Genomic DNA, 14,516 nt, shown 5'->3' with positions numbered 1-14,516 from the left:
ACTCTTTTGAAAGTTCTGCTTTCAGCTGCAAAGGCAGTTGACAGGGCTTTAAATGCAAGGTAAAATGATCCCTCTGTTATGATCAGCGGGCAGTACTATCACCAAATAAAATAAATAGTGCCACACATGCAACCAACTTATAACTCTGTGCAATGGATGTGGTTGTGTAATGGCATTTACAGGGTTAAAAAAGGCATTGGGGAAGTGAAATATTGCTTGCTCGCCATCTGTTAAACACTGCGGATCGCTTTTCAGAGGGGCGGTAACGTTTGCCACAAGTATAAACTTAGCCTGAGGCACAGGGGCGAAAAGAAAGGCTGCATTTGTAAGCACATAACTTTTTTTTTTTTTGGAAACAGATGAATAGTTGTCTATGGGGCAATGCACACAGCTGTGTACAGATCTGTGATGTAGGGATGCATTCAGAGTCATTAACCACATGAAGACCAGGCTTTTTCTGGCACCTTTTGTTTACAAGTTTAAATCAGTATTTTTTTCTAGAAAATTACTTATAACCCCCAAGCATTATACATTTTTTTTAGCAGAGACCCTAGGGAATAAAATGGTGGTCGTTGATTTTTTTTTTTGTCACACGGTATTTGTGCAGCGATTTTTTTAATGCAATTTTTTGGGAAAAATACATTTTAATGAATGAAAAAAAAAAAACAGTATCTATCCCATTTTTGTATAATATGATAGATGACGTTATGCTGAGTAAATAGATACCTAACACGTGACGCTTTAAAATTGCGCACGCTTGTGGAATGGTAACAAACTACAGTACTGAAAAATCTCCATAGATGATGATTTAAACGCTTTTACAGGTTACCTGTTTAGAGTTACAGAGGAGGTCTAGCACTAGAATTATTTTTCTCACTCTAACATTTGCGGCGATGCCTCACATGTGTGGTGGCCTTACATATGCGTTGGATTCTGCGCACGAGCACAGAGGGATGGGGGGGTGCTTTAATTTTTTTTTTTATTATTATTCGTTTTACTTTTTATTTTTATTTTTTACACTGTCCCTTTTTTTTTTTAATCACTTATATTCGTGTGACAAGGGAAACATCCCTTGTAATACAATTAAGGATGACATGTCCTCTTTATCAAGAGATCTAGGGCCACCTTGGACTGAAAGTGACGTCATGACATTGCTCCGGTCCTCCAAGTATGGCTCGGGGTGAATTTTCATTACCAAAAGTGGTAACCCCGAGCCTTGTCCCCAGGATCCTGCAATGTCCTCCCGCTGTTTCCTCCACTTGATCTATCACTGTGTCGTTCTCTGTTCCCTGCAAGTATCGCGACGCACAGGGGACGGAGACCGGCGCCAAATTCATTTCACATGCTTTTTGTCCCTAGTGCTTTGTCCAGTGCCCTAGCTTCAGTTTTATATTATAATACTGTTCTTTCGGCCTGGAAACTTGAGATTGTCCATGGCAACCAAAAAGTGTCCCTTTACGTCAAAACAATGTACCACTTTCAGCATCAAAAATCAGACATAACCATACCACCAGGGAGGTTAATCGCCAGTGTGTACAGGGCCATCAAAAACAATGTTTACATTCAGATCAGCTAAATATAAAACAGCTGAACAACTAAAAACATAGTGTTTTGGTACTCGTGACTGAGAGCCCATACAGCCCTGCTGCCCAAACTGTGGCCTGAGAGCCACATGCAGCCCTTTGGCACTTTTTGTGCATCTTTCAGGCCCCCTGCAGACTGATTTGTTCAAAGTGTCAACCACTTCTTGTTTCATTTCTGCAGACTCACACCATCTCTTGTATCATGTCCGCAGTCTCTGGTTATATCCTGTTTGTGTATGCTGTATGACACTGAATGTTATGTGTGTCCCTTTGGTGATGTTGAGAACTGCACTTGAGCCCCCCCCCCCCCATATCAAGAGATTGGACCATCATAGCGTTATTGTGTATATGATAAATATTGCCTAACCAAAGGAGAAAATGAAAGGCTGAAGACATCTCTGTTTATATTACGTCCAGAGTAGGATAGATCATTGACTGGGGAAACAGAGAGTTCAACCTAAAAACAGAAGACATTAAAGGAAAACTTCAACTCATAACGTAGACCTTTACCCATAACGGTTTGATAGCAATGAATGTCCTTTAACAAAAGAACATTGATACCACATTAATATTTATGCTACCAAAATTAGTGTGTGCTGTAAATTGCCTCCAGAATTACGCCTGTTTCTTCCAGCTAGAGGTCGCCATTTTGTTGAAGCCCAGAGTCACTTCCTCATTGGAAACTCTCCCCCTCTCCCTGGTGTCAAAAATATGTCACTTTGGGCTAGTTTACACTTGCTTCAAAACAAGGCTTCGGACAATCTTTCATGAAGCTCTCTGAACACGTCGAAACCCCTGTCACTAAATAAAACGGTTAGCTTACAGTCCTGTTTACACCTTGCTTTTGCTTTTCTTTGGTTTTGCTTCAAAAATGATACCCCATGTCGCTTTTGTGGTGCCTCAAAGCCTCCATAGAAGTCTATGACAAAGCTCGCTTGAAGAATCATCAAAGCATCACTGAAGCATTACTGAAGCATCATCCAAGCACCACTGAAGCACTAAATACACATCAATAAAGCATACTAAAGCAGTAGGCGCTTTAATGTGTGTTGAAGCCGAAGCAAGTGTAAATGAGCCAATACTGTAATTAAAATATGTACATTTCCAGTCTTGAATGTATGTTTTGGCTAAGGCAGAAAGGCAGAAGATTTACAGTGAAGTTTACAAGCTGATAATGGGTAGAAATTAGAGATAATCAGGGAGATAAGACACTATTCTTGTAAGTTTAACTCTTTTGTGTCTCACTGGCAGCAGAGTTTGCCCTGTCACTTCTCCTGTTTTTGTTTTCTCTATTCCTAATCTGTGTTTCCTTTAGCACAGTCTGTGTAATACCTGTTGCGACCTCTAGTGGCTCTAAATTTAGGCACATTGCTGAGAATAGAGAGTACCTGAGCATGTGCGCAATTGGGTGAGACAGTGCATTCCTGGATTTTAAACAGTATGGGCACTTATTTTTAATGTGTGCCAGCCTAAAGTGATTTAGCAGGACTTAATTTTCTTACTAAAGTTCCCACGTTAAAGTATTTTTCTATGGGTCCAACCCCCCCGTCCTGGAAGTCCAAGCCGCCAGAAGAAAAACAAGTTTAAAAAAAAAAGGTATAAAAAAGTACCAGGGAGACGCTTCAGGGGGTGGTGGTAGGTGGGTGCCAGGTATTCCTGGTGTTCCCCTTTTATCGTGTATTATAATGTTTAAGTGGTTGTAAACCTCAGGCATGAAATATAAACAAAGCATATCACTCTATATTGTATACTTGTCTTAATTAGGAGCACTAAGTGTCATTTCTGTCAGCTGCTTTGGTTACTTCTGGCAAGTTTTCCTGACACCAAGAGAAAAAAGGTGATAGGGAAAGAAGATCCAGCTGATTGACAGCCCCAGTTCTGTTCCTATGTGAAATGGGGTATGTCCTTTCCCTCCAATCAGCTTTGAGAGCTCTCCTCACTGAGCTCTGCAGAGTGTAACATGAGCTCTGCACCCCTTTTTTTCTGACAGTTCAGACAAACATTATAAATTCTGGACTTTAAATGGATGTAGAGAAGACTCAGATAAACAGGTACAACTTATATAGGAAGATTTGTTTCATCTTTGTGTATCACATGAGACCAGTGCTTTTGCTGGGTATATGTAAGGGCTTGCAACCACTTTAACAACTTAAAGAGGGATTCCACCTAAAAAAAAAAAAAATATTAAAAGCCAGCAGCTAGAAATACTACAGCTGCTGACTTTTAATAAATGGACACTCACCTGTCCCGGGTTCCAGCGATGCCTGCAGCCGAGGCCGATTGATCGCTCGGCTCTCGGCTGCTGCCGTCACCATTCTAGGTGAGGGAATCAGGAAGTAAAGCGAATCGGCTTCACTTCCCGGTTCCCTACTGCGCATGCGCGAGTCGCGCAGCGCAATAGGAATTGTCCGCGCTGTCACTGGGACCCGTGTGTGTCCCAGCAGACAGCGCGGCAGGACAGGAAATGGCATAGACCCTATGCACAGAAGTGGGTGTAAATACCTGTCTTTGACAGGTATCTCCACCCCCCCTCCCCCGGTAAGGTGCCAATTGTGACACCGGAGGGGGGGAGGGTTCCGATCAGCGGAAGTTCCACTTTAGGGTGGAACCTCGCTTTAAGGACCGTATACAAGGCAGACTGTCAGACAGGAAGAAAGAGATCTGTGATTCCTGCTAATCAGGAACACAGATGTGTCTCTTCCTCGAGTCAGACTATCCCCCACACAGTAAGAAACATACCCAGGGAACACAGTAAACTCTTTGATTGCCCTTGATTTTTGCCCGTTCCCTGCCAGTGTCATTTATACAGTGACAGTGCATTTTTTTATCACTGTATTGGCATCACTGGTCCCCAAAAAGTGTCACTTAGTGTCAGATTTGTCCGGATGTCACAGGCATGCTAAAAATCGTTAATCGCCACCAATACTAGTTAAAACAATGTAAAAAATTTTAACTTTTGCGCAAACCAATCAATATACACTTATTGGGATTTTTTTTTACCGAAAATATGTAGCAGAATACAAATTGGCCTGAACTGATGAAGAAATTAGATTTTTTACATTTTTTTATTGGATGCGCTTCATAGTAGAAAGTAAAAAAAATATATATATATTTTTTCAAAATTCACTGTCTTTTTTTGTTTATAGCACAAAAAATAAACAGCGCAGAGGTGATCAAATACCACCAAAAGAAAGCTCTATTTGTGAGGAAAAAAAGGACATCAATTCTATTTAAGTCTTAGGACTAAAATGGCATTTTAGTATTAGTCCCATTTTAGTCTTCTGCAAATGTTTTAGTTTTAGTCGTATTTAGTCGACTAAATCTCCAGTATATTTTAGTCGACTAAAATGTCCAGTACATTTCAGTAATTGCAATTTAGTTTTAGTCATAGTCTTTTGACTAAAATGGAATTTTAGTTTTAGTCTCATTTTAGTCTTTAGACTAAAATGGCTTTTAGTTTTAGTGATATTTTAGTCATCTTAGTTGTTTTAGTTTTAGTCGACTAAAATGTTTTAGTCATTTTAGTCAACTAAAATGCTTTAGTCGTTTTGGTCGACTAAATTAACACTGAGCACGACCACGCAATTGCCAATTAAAATAGCGCAGTGGCGTATAGCAAAAAATGGCCTGGTCAGGAAGGGGATAAAACCTTCTGGGGCTGAAGTGGTTAAATATAAAAGGAACAAGTGAATTGAGAGCAAAATCTGAACTTTTCATAAGTATGCTTTTTCTGATTCGCTGAAAGTACTGAAATCAGATCAGCATGATAGCCAAGCAGCTAGCATTTGCAGAAGAAGTGGTCAGCAATGGCATCCGCCATGTTTATCTAGGCAGGGGTACCTTTTAAAATGGAATGCCCAAAAAGTATGTAAAGCCAAAAACTTTTTTTTCAATATTAGAGTAGGAAGGAATTAGAATTCCTGTCTGGTTTTTACTGTTATCTGGGTCTCCATTACAGAGATTTCCCTCTCGCTTCCTATCCTGCTAACTATAGTTGTACCAGACAGGAAATGAGGCAATTCTCCAACAGCAATACAGACAGCAATAAACACCTGACAGAGGATCTAGCATCCTGATACTCTACTAAATAATTTTTTTTATTTCTGTCTGTGTTGCTGTTGGAAAGTGTCTTTCAATTCCTGTCTGGTAAAACACTGTCAGAACAAGAAGAGAGGGCCAATCTATCTTGGATAGCAGTGAAACAGATAGAAGTTCTTACCCTTCCCCACTCTAATCCTGTCTGAGGTGTATTCTCCATACAACCCTTCATTTCCTGAGGTTTTGTTGAATTCTGATGTTTCTGAAAGCCACAAATTTTCTGAAGGCCTGTCAAATTAAGAGAAGCCTCCGTGCTGCCGCTGTGTCCACATACATGGGCTGTCTGCACCAGCACCTGGAGGCCCAAGTCACATAAACAAACAGCCTATTCACAGCCTACAAGTATCAGTACCCATGTGAATGAGGCTTTATTGTTCAAAAGTTAAAAGCAAATCTAAACCCAAGAACAAAGATGCAATACATGTGAGGGCGGCAGATTTAAAATGACTGCTTGCTGCCCGACTCTGGTGGGGGCTGTGTGAGCAATGGGCACCAAGCAGAACATTTAAAGCTGTAGATTGCAGGTGTCAAGTCAGTTAAGATGGTGGCTGCTTGTATGCTGCCTGAGAACGGGGAAAAACAAGTTTGGTGTCTAAAGCCCAGTAAACGCGGGCCAAATATCTGGCAGCATCGACCAGTTCAATAGAAACCGGCTCCCGATGACCGGAGTGTTCTGGTGGGGTGGCCTTCCCTCTGTCAGAACACAATAGAACAGCAGGGGAGATCGCTGTGCTAACACTGGAGTGTTTGCACAGTGGCTCTGACCTGATCTGTCCGTTTTCTTTTAATTCAGCCCGCTAGATTGAGTGGAAAAAAAACTTGTAGTGTGTGCTAGGCTTAAAGCGGAGTTCCCTGTTTTTTTTTTTTTTTAGCGCATGCGCAGTAGGGAACCGGCTGTGAAGCTGAAAGGCTTCACTGCCAGGTTCCTTTACTAGGAATTGCAGCGGCTATACCCGACAGCCGATCCAAAGATTGGCTGGGGTGCCTACATTGCAGGCTCCCTGGACAGGTAAGTGTCCATATATTAAAAGTCAGCAGCTGCAGTATTTGTAGTTGCTGACTTTGCATTTTTCTTGGGGGGACTGGACCTCTTCTATAAGTCTGTGCCCTGAGGTTGTCCATAATTGGTGAGCAAGCTGCACACTCATTCTGCAATCAGAACCCCACACACCTTTTACCTCCCCTCTCAACCCTACCTCTCTTTTTCTCCTCCATCCCTCTACTTAGTCCTGACCAAAGTGTGCATTGTTTCAACAGCGGCTGTTAAAGATGTTGTTCTTTTCTAAGGTTAATAATGATCCTTTGTACTGAGGTTTATGTGTGTCTGTGAGAACGGTGACATATTTTAAGGACTCTGGCATATGTGCGCATTATTGGGCTATGTTACTTAGACCTGACCACTGCACTCTCTGCATTGCCTTCTCCTGACCCCTGCACGCTGCAAATTATTTACTCCTGAGCTCAGCAAAATGTGAGTATTTCTTTTATATGCTCCATAGACAGCCAGACAACTAGCATTTTAGCAAGGAATTCAGCGGCTTTATATCCTTTAATAAGACTAGAGAAGAAATGACCCCCCACCCCAACCAACATTAAACAGTGGCTGGTAAGGCATACTGTATACAACAGCAAACGATCTTTGTAGAAATATACAAGTTCCCATCAGGTGATGTTTGACCTATGAAGGACGGAGTGCTGAGGGTTTCTGCCTCTCTCATTCATCTCGGCCAAATATCTTTTCATTTCCTCAAATAGGCTTTGAAAAGGATTGTGGAGAGGCCTACAAACATATCGATGTTCTCCAATCTGATCATATAGGGCCAGACTGGGGGGGGGGGGGGGGGGGGAGTGTTAGAATGCCTGTAACACCCCTATACGCTTTATTTGAACTCTTTATTCTATTTTTAATAAAAAAAGTGTTCAAGATATTTTGTGAATAGTGTTTAACTTTTCTTTATGAAATGTTCTGGCTTTGAAAATACTTTACTTTCATAGCTTTTATTTCCCTTCCTCTACTGAAATCTTTTCCTCTATGAATTGTTAGAAGACAAGACTCCCTTCACACAGGATAAGGCCCCCTTTACACCTAGGCATTTACCCGCAATCCCAAAATGCTGTGCAAAACTGAAAAATCGCACCACACTTGTTCAGGTGCCTTTCATTTTCAATAGTACCTAAGGCCCCTTTCACATCAGTTTTTTAGGCGGACTTGAACAGACGCGCCATACAAGTCTATGGAGCGACGGATGTCATCGGTGACATGTCCACTGACATCCGACCTGCTCCGATCTCTAAGGTCCGTCTTCATCCGATCCCCCATAGAGGAGAGGAGAGAGAGGCTCTGACAGGTTCGCCCCAGCACAGTGTGCAGAGACGGACCCGTCATCTGCCTGCTCAGCGGGTATCGACGGAGCGAGCCCTGCTGAGCAAAGCGGAGCCCGTACACGGACACGTCCGTTTGAAAGGGCCCTAATACGAGTGTGATTCTGCCGTGCAATAAATTGCGCTACAATCACAGCAAACGACATTGTGCAAAGCTTGTAACCTAAATGAAGCTCCTGCTTCTTTTCGCAGACAGAATCGCACTCACGTTTAGGTGCAATTGAAAATGAAAGGCACCTGAACAAACGTGGTGTGAATTGACAATTTTGCAGAGCGTTTTGGGATCATGGGCAGAATCGTGGCGATTCTGCCCTCAATCGCAAATGCCTAGGTGTGAACAGGGCCAAATAGTAACCCCTTCAATCCTTAATAAATCATACCAAGAGGGGAATTTGAAGTGTAATTAAACCCTCCTATTGTTTTCAGCCAAGTAAGCTGCCATCTTGACCTCTGATCTTCAACTGCCATGGTGCTGCACATGTGATCAGTTATGACAGCAACCACTTGAGGTCAGTTTGGTTGAGAACAGAACCAATGTGACAGTTACATTCTAGGCACTTGCTGAGAATGTAACTGTTTTTTTAAACTGTTAAATTGATGGGTTTAGTTCAGCTTTAATAAGACTGGAACATCCAGAATTTGGAGTAGCTGTGCATGGCAACCTTTCAGCTTCTAGCTTTCTTTTTCAAAGCTTAACTGAACAAGCTGAAGTTACAGCCTGATTGGTTACTATGCACAGATGCTCCGGATTCTGTTTGCTCCAAATTTTGTAAATCGTACCCTATAGGTTGAGTTCACAAAGCTACAGCACCAGGATGAAGATTCTTATTCTCAAAAAAACAAAGTGACAGTTATTTTAAGATGACTCCAATGAGATCTGAAACTGTCACATGCTTAAAATAAAGATTTTTATCTTTGTGGTACAGCAGCGTAAATTGAGAATATATATGTTAGGGCTCACTGACACATGTGCGTGCTGGTGTGCATTGTGTAGGGGCTATGCAATGCCAATGCATAGTAAGCTTTACTTTTTCCTTTTTAACTTCAGGTGTGACATGATGACACTTCACTCAACTCTATGCACCGCAGCATGTCTGTGCAGATCAACTCAACACAGCAGTTTGGTGGGAACACGGCACATAGTAAACAATTGTTTTCTATGTGCCCATGCAGTGAGCTTGGGTTGACCTATGCAGATAAATGCAGATGAATGGGCATAGTGTGAACAAGCCCTAAAGTGTTTCTAAACCCAAAACCAAAAATATAATACAAGTATAGCGTACCAGTTCTTAGCTATAGTGGCTGCATTCGTTTTCTTTTACCGGGTCTTTTCACCTGGTATTCCTACCAGTAACACACTTCCTGTTTTAGAGTGACAACACTCCCTCCTCCATTGCATCAGCCTGATCTGATCTGGACTACAAACACCTCTTCCTCTCTTTATATTACCTGGGGGGCAGGGGAATTTGTAGTTTACGGAAGTTGGATTGGAAGAACAATCACACTGTGATTACAGTTCAGCCCACAGGAAGTAACAAGTACACTGTTCTTGGCAGGATCAACAGGTATTTACCGTGCTTGCTGAAATGTTTGCCTAAAAAAAAAAGACTAATTCAGCAGCCATATCCAAGTACTGGAACACTGCAATATACTAAATTTAGTTTAGATATACATTAAAATCCTGTTTATATCAGCCTACATGCTAAAAAGGAATGTTTTAGGCCTCATTTACATGGGCGTATCTATGTGTACACCCGACCCATGTGAAGGGCCGTCTTTGCCCACACAGGATGCACAGGTGTTCTGTGCATCCGCATGTATACAGTCCGATCCATGTCTAGTGGGATGCAGCAGCTGTATGGACACAACTGCTGGGCCCAATGCAACAGCTGTGTGGGTGGGTGTCCATGAATGTAGACAGTGAGGGGGATTTACCAAGGGGGTTTTCACAAGGCAGGTCCAATCAGGTCTGCCTGTCAGTTTTTCAGGAGGACCCGATCGGAAGATTCATGCACTCCTATGGACTGGCGGGTGTATACAGACTTGTGCCCCTTTGGTCATCCACCCTGCTCTTCTCTGCTCCCATTAGAAGGGGATCAGCTCACAGATCCCAAGCTGATCGGAACTGAAGGCATCTGTGTGAAAAAAACTCCTATAACTGGTGCACACAGAATCTGGTGCAGTTGTGTATAGTAATCAGCTTTTAACCTCAGCTTCTTCAATTAAAGTATAACTAAAGGCATTTTATTTATTTTTTTGGATAAAGTGTAAGGCCCCTTTCACACATGCGGATGGTATGTCCGTATTTCATCCATCCATTTGCGGATGAAATACGGGCATACATTCATCCCTATGGGATAGCGGGTGTCTGCGGATGAGCATCCGCAGACACCCGATTTCGTCCGCCTCCGCAACAGTTCGATTCTGCAGACGGAGGAAAATCCTATTTTTCTATCCGTCTGCAGAGCGGATCGGATGAACACGGACAGACGGTCCGTGCTCGTCCGATCCCCATAGAGGAGAATGGAGAGCTGACAGGGCGGTCCCTGCACAGTGTGCGGAGACCGCCCTGTCCGCAGCCAGCTCAGTGGGGACAACGGAGCGATCCCCGCTGAGCGAGCGGATCTTCACGGGCGGATCATTACTGATCCGCCCCGTGTGAAAGAGGCCTAAGGGGATTAGAACGATTGTCAGTTTTTATTGCTGTCTGTGTCCCCGTTAAGAAGATTCACCCTCTATATTGTCCTGTTTTAAAGTTATTATTGAAAGTAAAAGAAAATCACAAATTTCAGGTTGTCCCCAGAAAAATAAGAGATGGGAAATTTTCCAAAGAAGACACTAGTTCTGGTGACCTGAGCGAATTCCCTTAATTTGCAGAGATTTTCTCCCACTTCCTGTTTGGCCATGGGACAGGAAGTGAAGGGAAATGTTGCCTATAATTCTACTTTAAAGCTAAATTTCAGCTTTTGATACACTTTACAGCTGCCCAAATGAACTACGTCCCTCACTATCGTGAGCTGAAGCTACATACAGCACAGCACACTGTGTTCTGGGATCGAGCCGAGAATTCCTGTCTCATATCCAGAAAAAAGTAGTCTGAGTCTATCTGATCTGCGCTCAGCCATTCAGAGAAAGCGTTGTATTCTAGCAATGAAGTGAAAAATAAATGAGTCAGAGGTTGTGACATCATCAGCCCACCTCTCTGACTCAATCAGAAGAAGCTTTGTATTCATTGCTAGAATACATCGCTTTCTCTGAATGGCTGAGCACCAATCAGATAGGCTTTACTGTGTTCCAAGTAAACAGACAGGTTATACATCCAGCGGCTTCACATGTTAGTAAGAGACATAGTTTGTTTGGGCCAGCAAAGTTTATCAAAAGCTGAAGTTCCGCTTTAAAGGAGTTGTAAAATCTCAAGGTATTTCACCTTAATGCTACTATGCATTAAGGTGAAAAACCTTCAGTGCTGCAGAAGCCCCCCCCCTTTTCTTACGCGAACCCGGTCATTCCAGCGTCAAGGTTTTCTTTCGATAGATTGATAGCAGTGCAGCCATTGGCTCCTGCTGCTGTCAATCCAATTTGATGATGCGGGGGCGGGGCAAAGTCCAGCTGTCTGTGTCAATGGACGCAGCAGAAGAACTCAGGAGCACGCCCATACGAGTGTCCCCATAGAAAGCAGCTCTCCGTAGGGGCACTCGAAAAAGAGGAGGGGCCAGGAGCTCTGCAGGGACACCCCAGAAAAGGAGGAGGATTGGGGCCGCTCTGTGCAAAACGCTTGCACAGAGCAGGCACTTTAAACTTCAAAGCCCCTTTCACTTGGATAGAGCGATCGGACCATCCATTGCACCCTATGGAGCGGCGGATGTCAATGAACCCAACATCTGATCCTGTCTGCTAAAAAATAGACGGATGGGGATCCGTTCCCCATCCAACTGCTGGATCGGTTGACAGTCAGATGGAAACGGACAGGCACATAGAGGACAGCGGGCTGTGTCCATGTCCGCTCTGCATCAGCAGAGTAGACACGGACCTTTCATCTGCCTGCTCAGCGGCGAGATCAGAAAGAAAAGCTGGTGAATTCTGCCAGTAAGAAAGGAGCCTAAAAACCTAGAAGCTGATTGCTTACCATGCACAGCTGCACCAGATCCCATGTGCACCAATTTTAGTAAATCTTCCACACCTGCACTGCTGACAAACTGGAAGCAAATGCTGTGTCCATGCAGATACTGCATCCCATAGATGTAATGTGGACTGCCTGCATGCAGATGCCTGTGCTTCCTGTGAAGGCAAAGATGGCCCTTATGAATAAGGATGAACGGCGTGTTCGCACACCCCACGTGCTGAGCCCGCCAGGAAGTCGGCACTGCGCTGATCACAGGCAGTGAGACATTTCCCGATCTCTGCAGCCGCACATCGGGACAATGTCTCACTGCCTGTGATTAGCGCAGCGCCAACTTCCAGACGGGCTCTGCACGTTGGGTGTGCGAACACGCCGGAGCTCATCCTTACTTATGAATGAGGCTTAGCATGAGGGTTTGTTCCTGTTGTGTAGTGAGAGTAAGGAGTGGTGCCTTGTTACAATATAAGACACGCCTTATCTTTTATTTTTCTCTTGTCATAAAATTACAATTCATTCATCTCTATCACTGCAGTATGATAAGATTCGCTAACATGGTAGTTAAAAAAAAAAAAGAGCCATGTCTGCATTTTTACGCAATCTGACGCAACCCACCTCAACGCAGCATTATGTTTAGTGATGAGAATGAACATGTTCTAACTAGGATCCAAACCCACGTGTGCAAGCCCACCAGGAAGCTGTCATGTACATGGGCCAATCATCTGCAGCTGGGGCATTCCGCACATCTACATGCCCCTTGTATACGTACCCATGGCCGCAGACCATTGGGTTCACCTGCCCCAGTGTATCCCTAGTTACTGTGTGAACAGCGCACATAGAGAACTATTTATTTAATGTTCCTATGCGTTGATCTATGCAGTCCAATGCAGCTCATCGGCCATGGTGTGAACGGGGCCTTAAACAAGATAGCCAGGAGTTTATGGTGACAGTGATATGAAAGTTCTGTTCACCGGTTTACATAGAGAATATCCAGACTGCAATCCCTACTGCAAAATGTGTGAATCATACAAATGCCAAGAGTATCTATAATAAAGCCTGATTAAAGGCATCATGGAATTCTGTGCAGCTGATTATACCCTAATTATAAATATATATATATATATATATATATATATATATATATATATATAATCTGACAGCATAGCAAGGAATCAACACAGTGCCCAGTGACCAACAGCCCCTCATTGTACAAAGTGTGCCAAGTGCTGGCTACAAAGAAATGCAATGTGATGGAAACACAGAGAAATATTTGGATAAGCAAAGAAGACATGAGTGACAGCATGGAGGGGCAGAGAGCACAAAGGGGGCCTGTGATTAGAGCTGCTTTACCTGCTGGAGGGGGTCCTACATGTAGCCCAGGGTGACAGCTCATAGCTGTCCTAGCTGCAGGGGACCATGTTGTCTGGTGCGGTCAGTGCAGATCCAGGCAGGAGGAGGAGGAGGAGGATGATGATGATGAGGAAGGCTCCACATTCAAGCAGGAATAGAGCAAGGATTGCGGCCAGTGTGTGTGTGTGTGTGTGTGAGGATGTATGTGAGTGTGGTGTCCCCCCTCCCCGAGGAAAGGAGGCGGTGATCAGAGCTCAGGAGGGGATGGATGGTGATGTGTACAGGACTGGGCTGTGCACTGGATGCCATTCTACAGGCTGGATAAGGTTTCATCTGCTGGGCTAGTAACCCCTCTGATCTGCACTGCATTGATGGGACTGGCATCATCCACTGCCAGGGATGGCCAGACTAAGATGCGTCAGTGCTTGGCATCCCCTACCAGAGATAATGCCAGGCTGGCTTTGATGCAGATTGCTGCTGCTGAGAACAATTGGGATCCACAAGGAAGAAGGCATGGTTGCTTTAAAAAATGTAATCTTATGTTTAAAATCTGGAATTCTTTTAAAGCAATTAAAGCAATCTGTCATCTATGTAATTAAATAGTTTTAAATTTTATATATATATATATATATATATATATATATATATATATATATATATATATATATATATATATATATATATATATATATATATATATATCAGAAGGTAGCTTTAATTTTAAAATTGGCATAGGAATAGTAAATATGTTTATTAGAAAGGAAGCGACATCTATAAATAAATACATCTGTTTTAACTAACTAAAGACCTATAGCCATTATACAAGGAATGGAATCCTGACAAGTCTCGCTAGTGGACAGCATGATGCCATCTAGTGGCCACAAGTGATTATTGCTGGCACAGTTTTACTGCTAGCTTTAGTTTAAAGTGGATGTAAACCCGATTTTTTTTTATATGTCATAATGTAGATTATTTCCTATCATTTG

At 43.0% G+C, this 14,516-nt stretch overlaps 1 protein-coding gene across 2 annotated transcripts in view; it reads right to left on the bottom strand.

The window, feature by feature from the left end:
- The window catches only part of TLCD4 (TLC domain containing 4), a 125,238-nt gene extending 111,483 nt beyond the window's left edge, over positions 1–13,755 (bottom strand). Inside the window, exon 1 of one of the 2 annotated variants that reach the window (XM_077452861.1) lies at positions 13,531–13,755. The gene's annotated coding sequence lies outside the window, so the exon portion shown is untranslated. The remainder of the gene's footprint in view (positions 1–13,530) is intronic. The other variant, XM_077452862.1, reaches the window with a different exon arrangement.
- Between the last annotated feature and the right edge of the window lie 761 nt (positions 13,756–14,516).

Source organism: Lithobates pipiens, unplaced genomic scaffold (assembly GCF_037356315.1).
Source record: "Lithobates pipiens isolate NorthernLeopardFrog02 unplaced genomic scaffold, aLitPip1_a1.2 Scaffold_23, whole genome shotgun sequence".
NCBI classification, from domain to species: Eukaryota; Metazoa; Chordata; class Amphibia; order Anura; family Ranidae; genus Lithobates; species Lithobates pipiens.
Note: the sequence above shows the minus strand (reverse complement) of the source record. Positions and strands in the feature narration are given on the sequence as shown.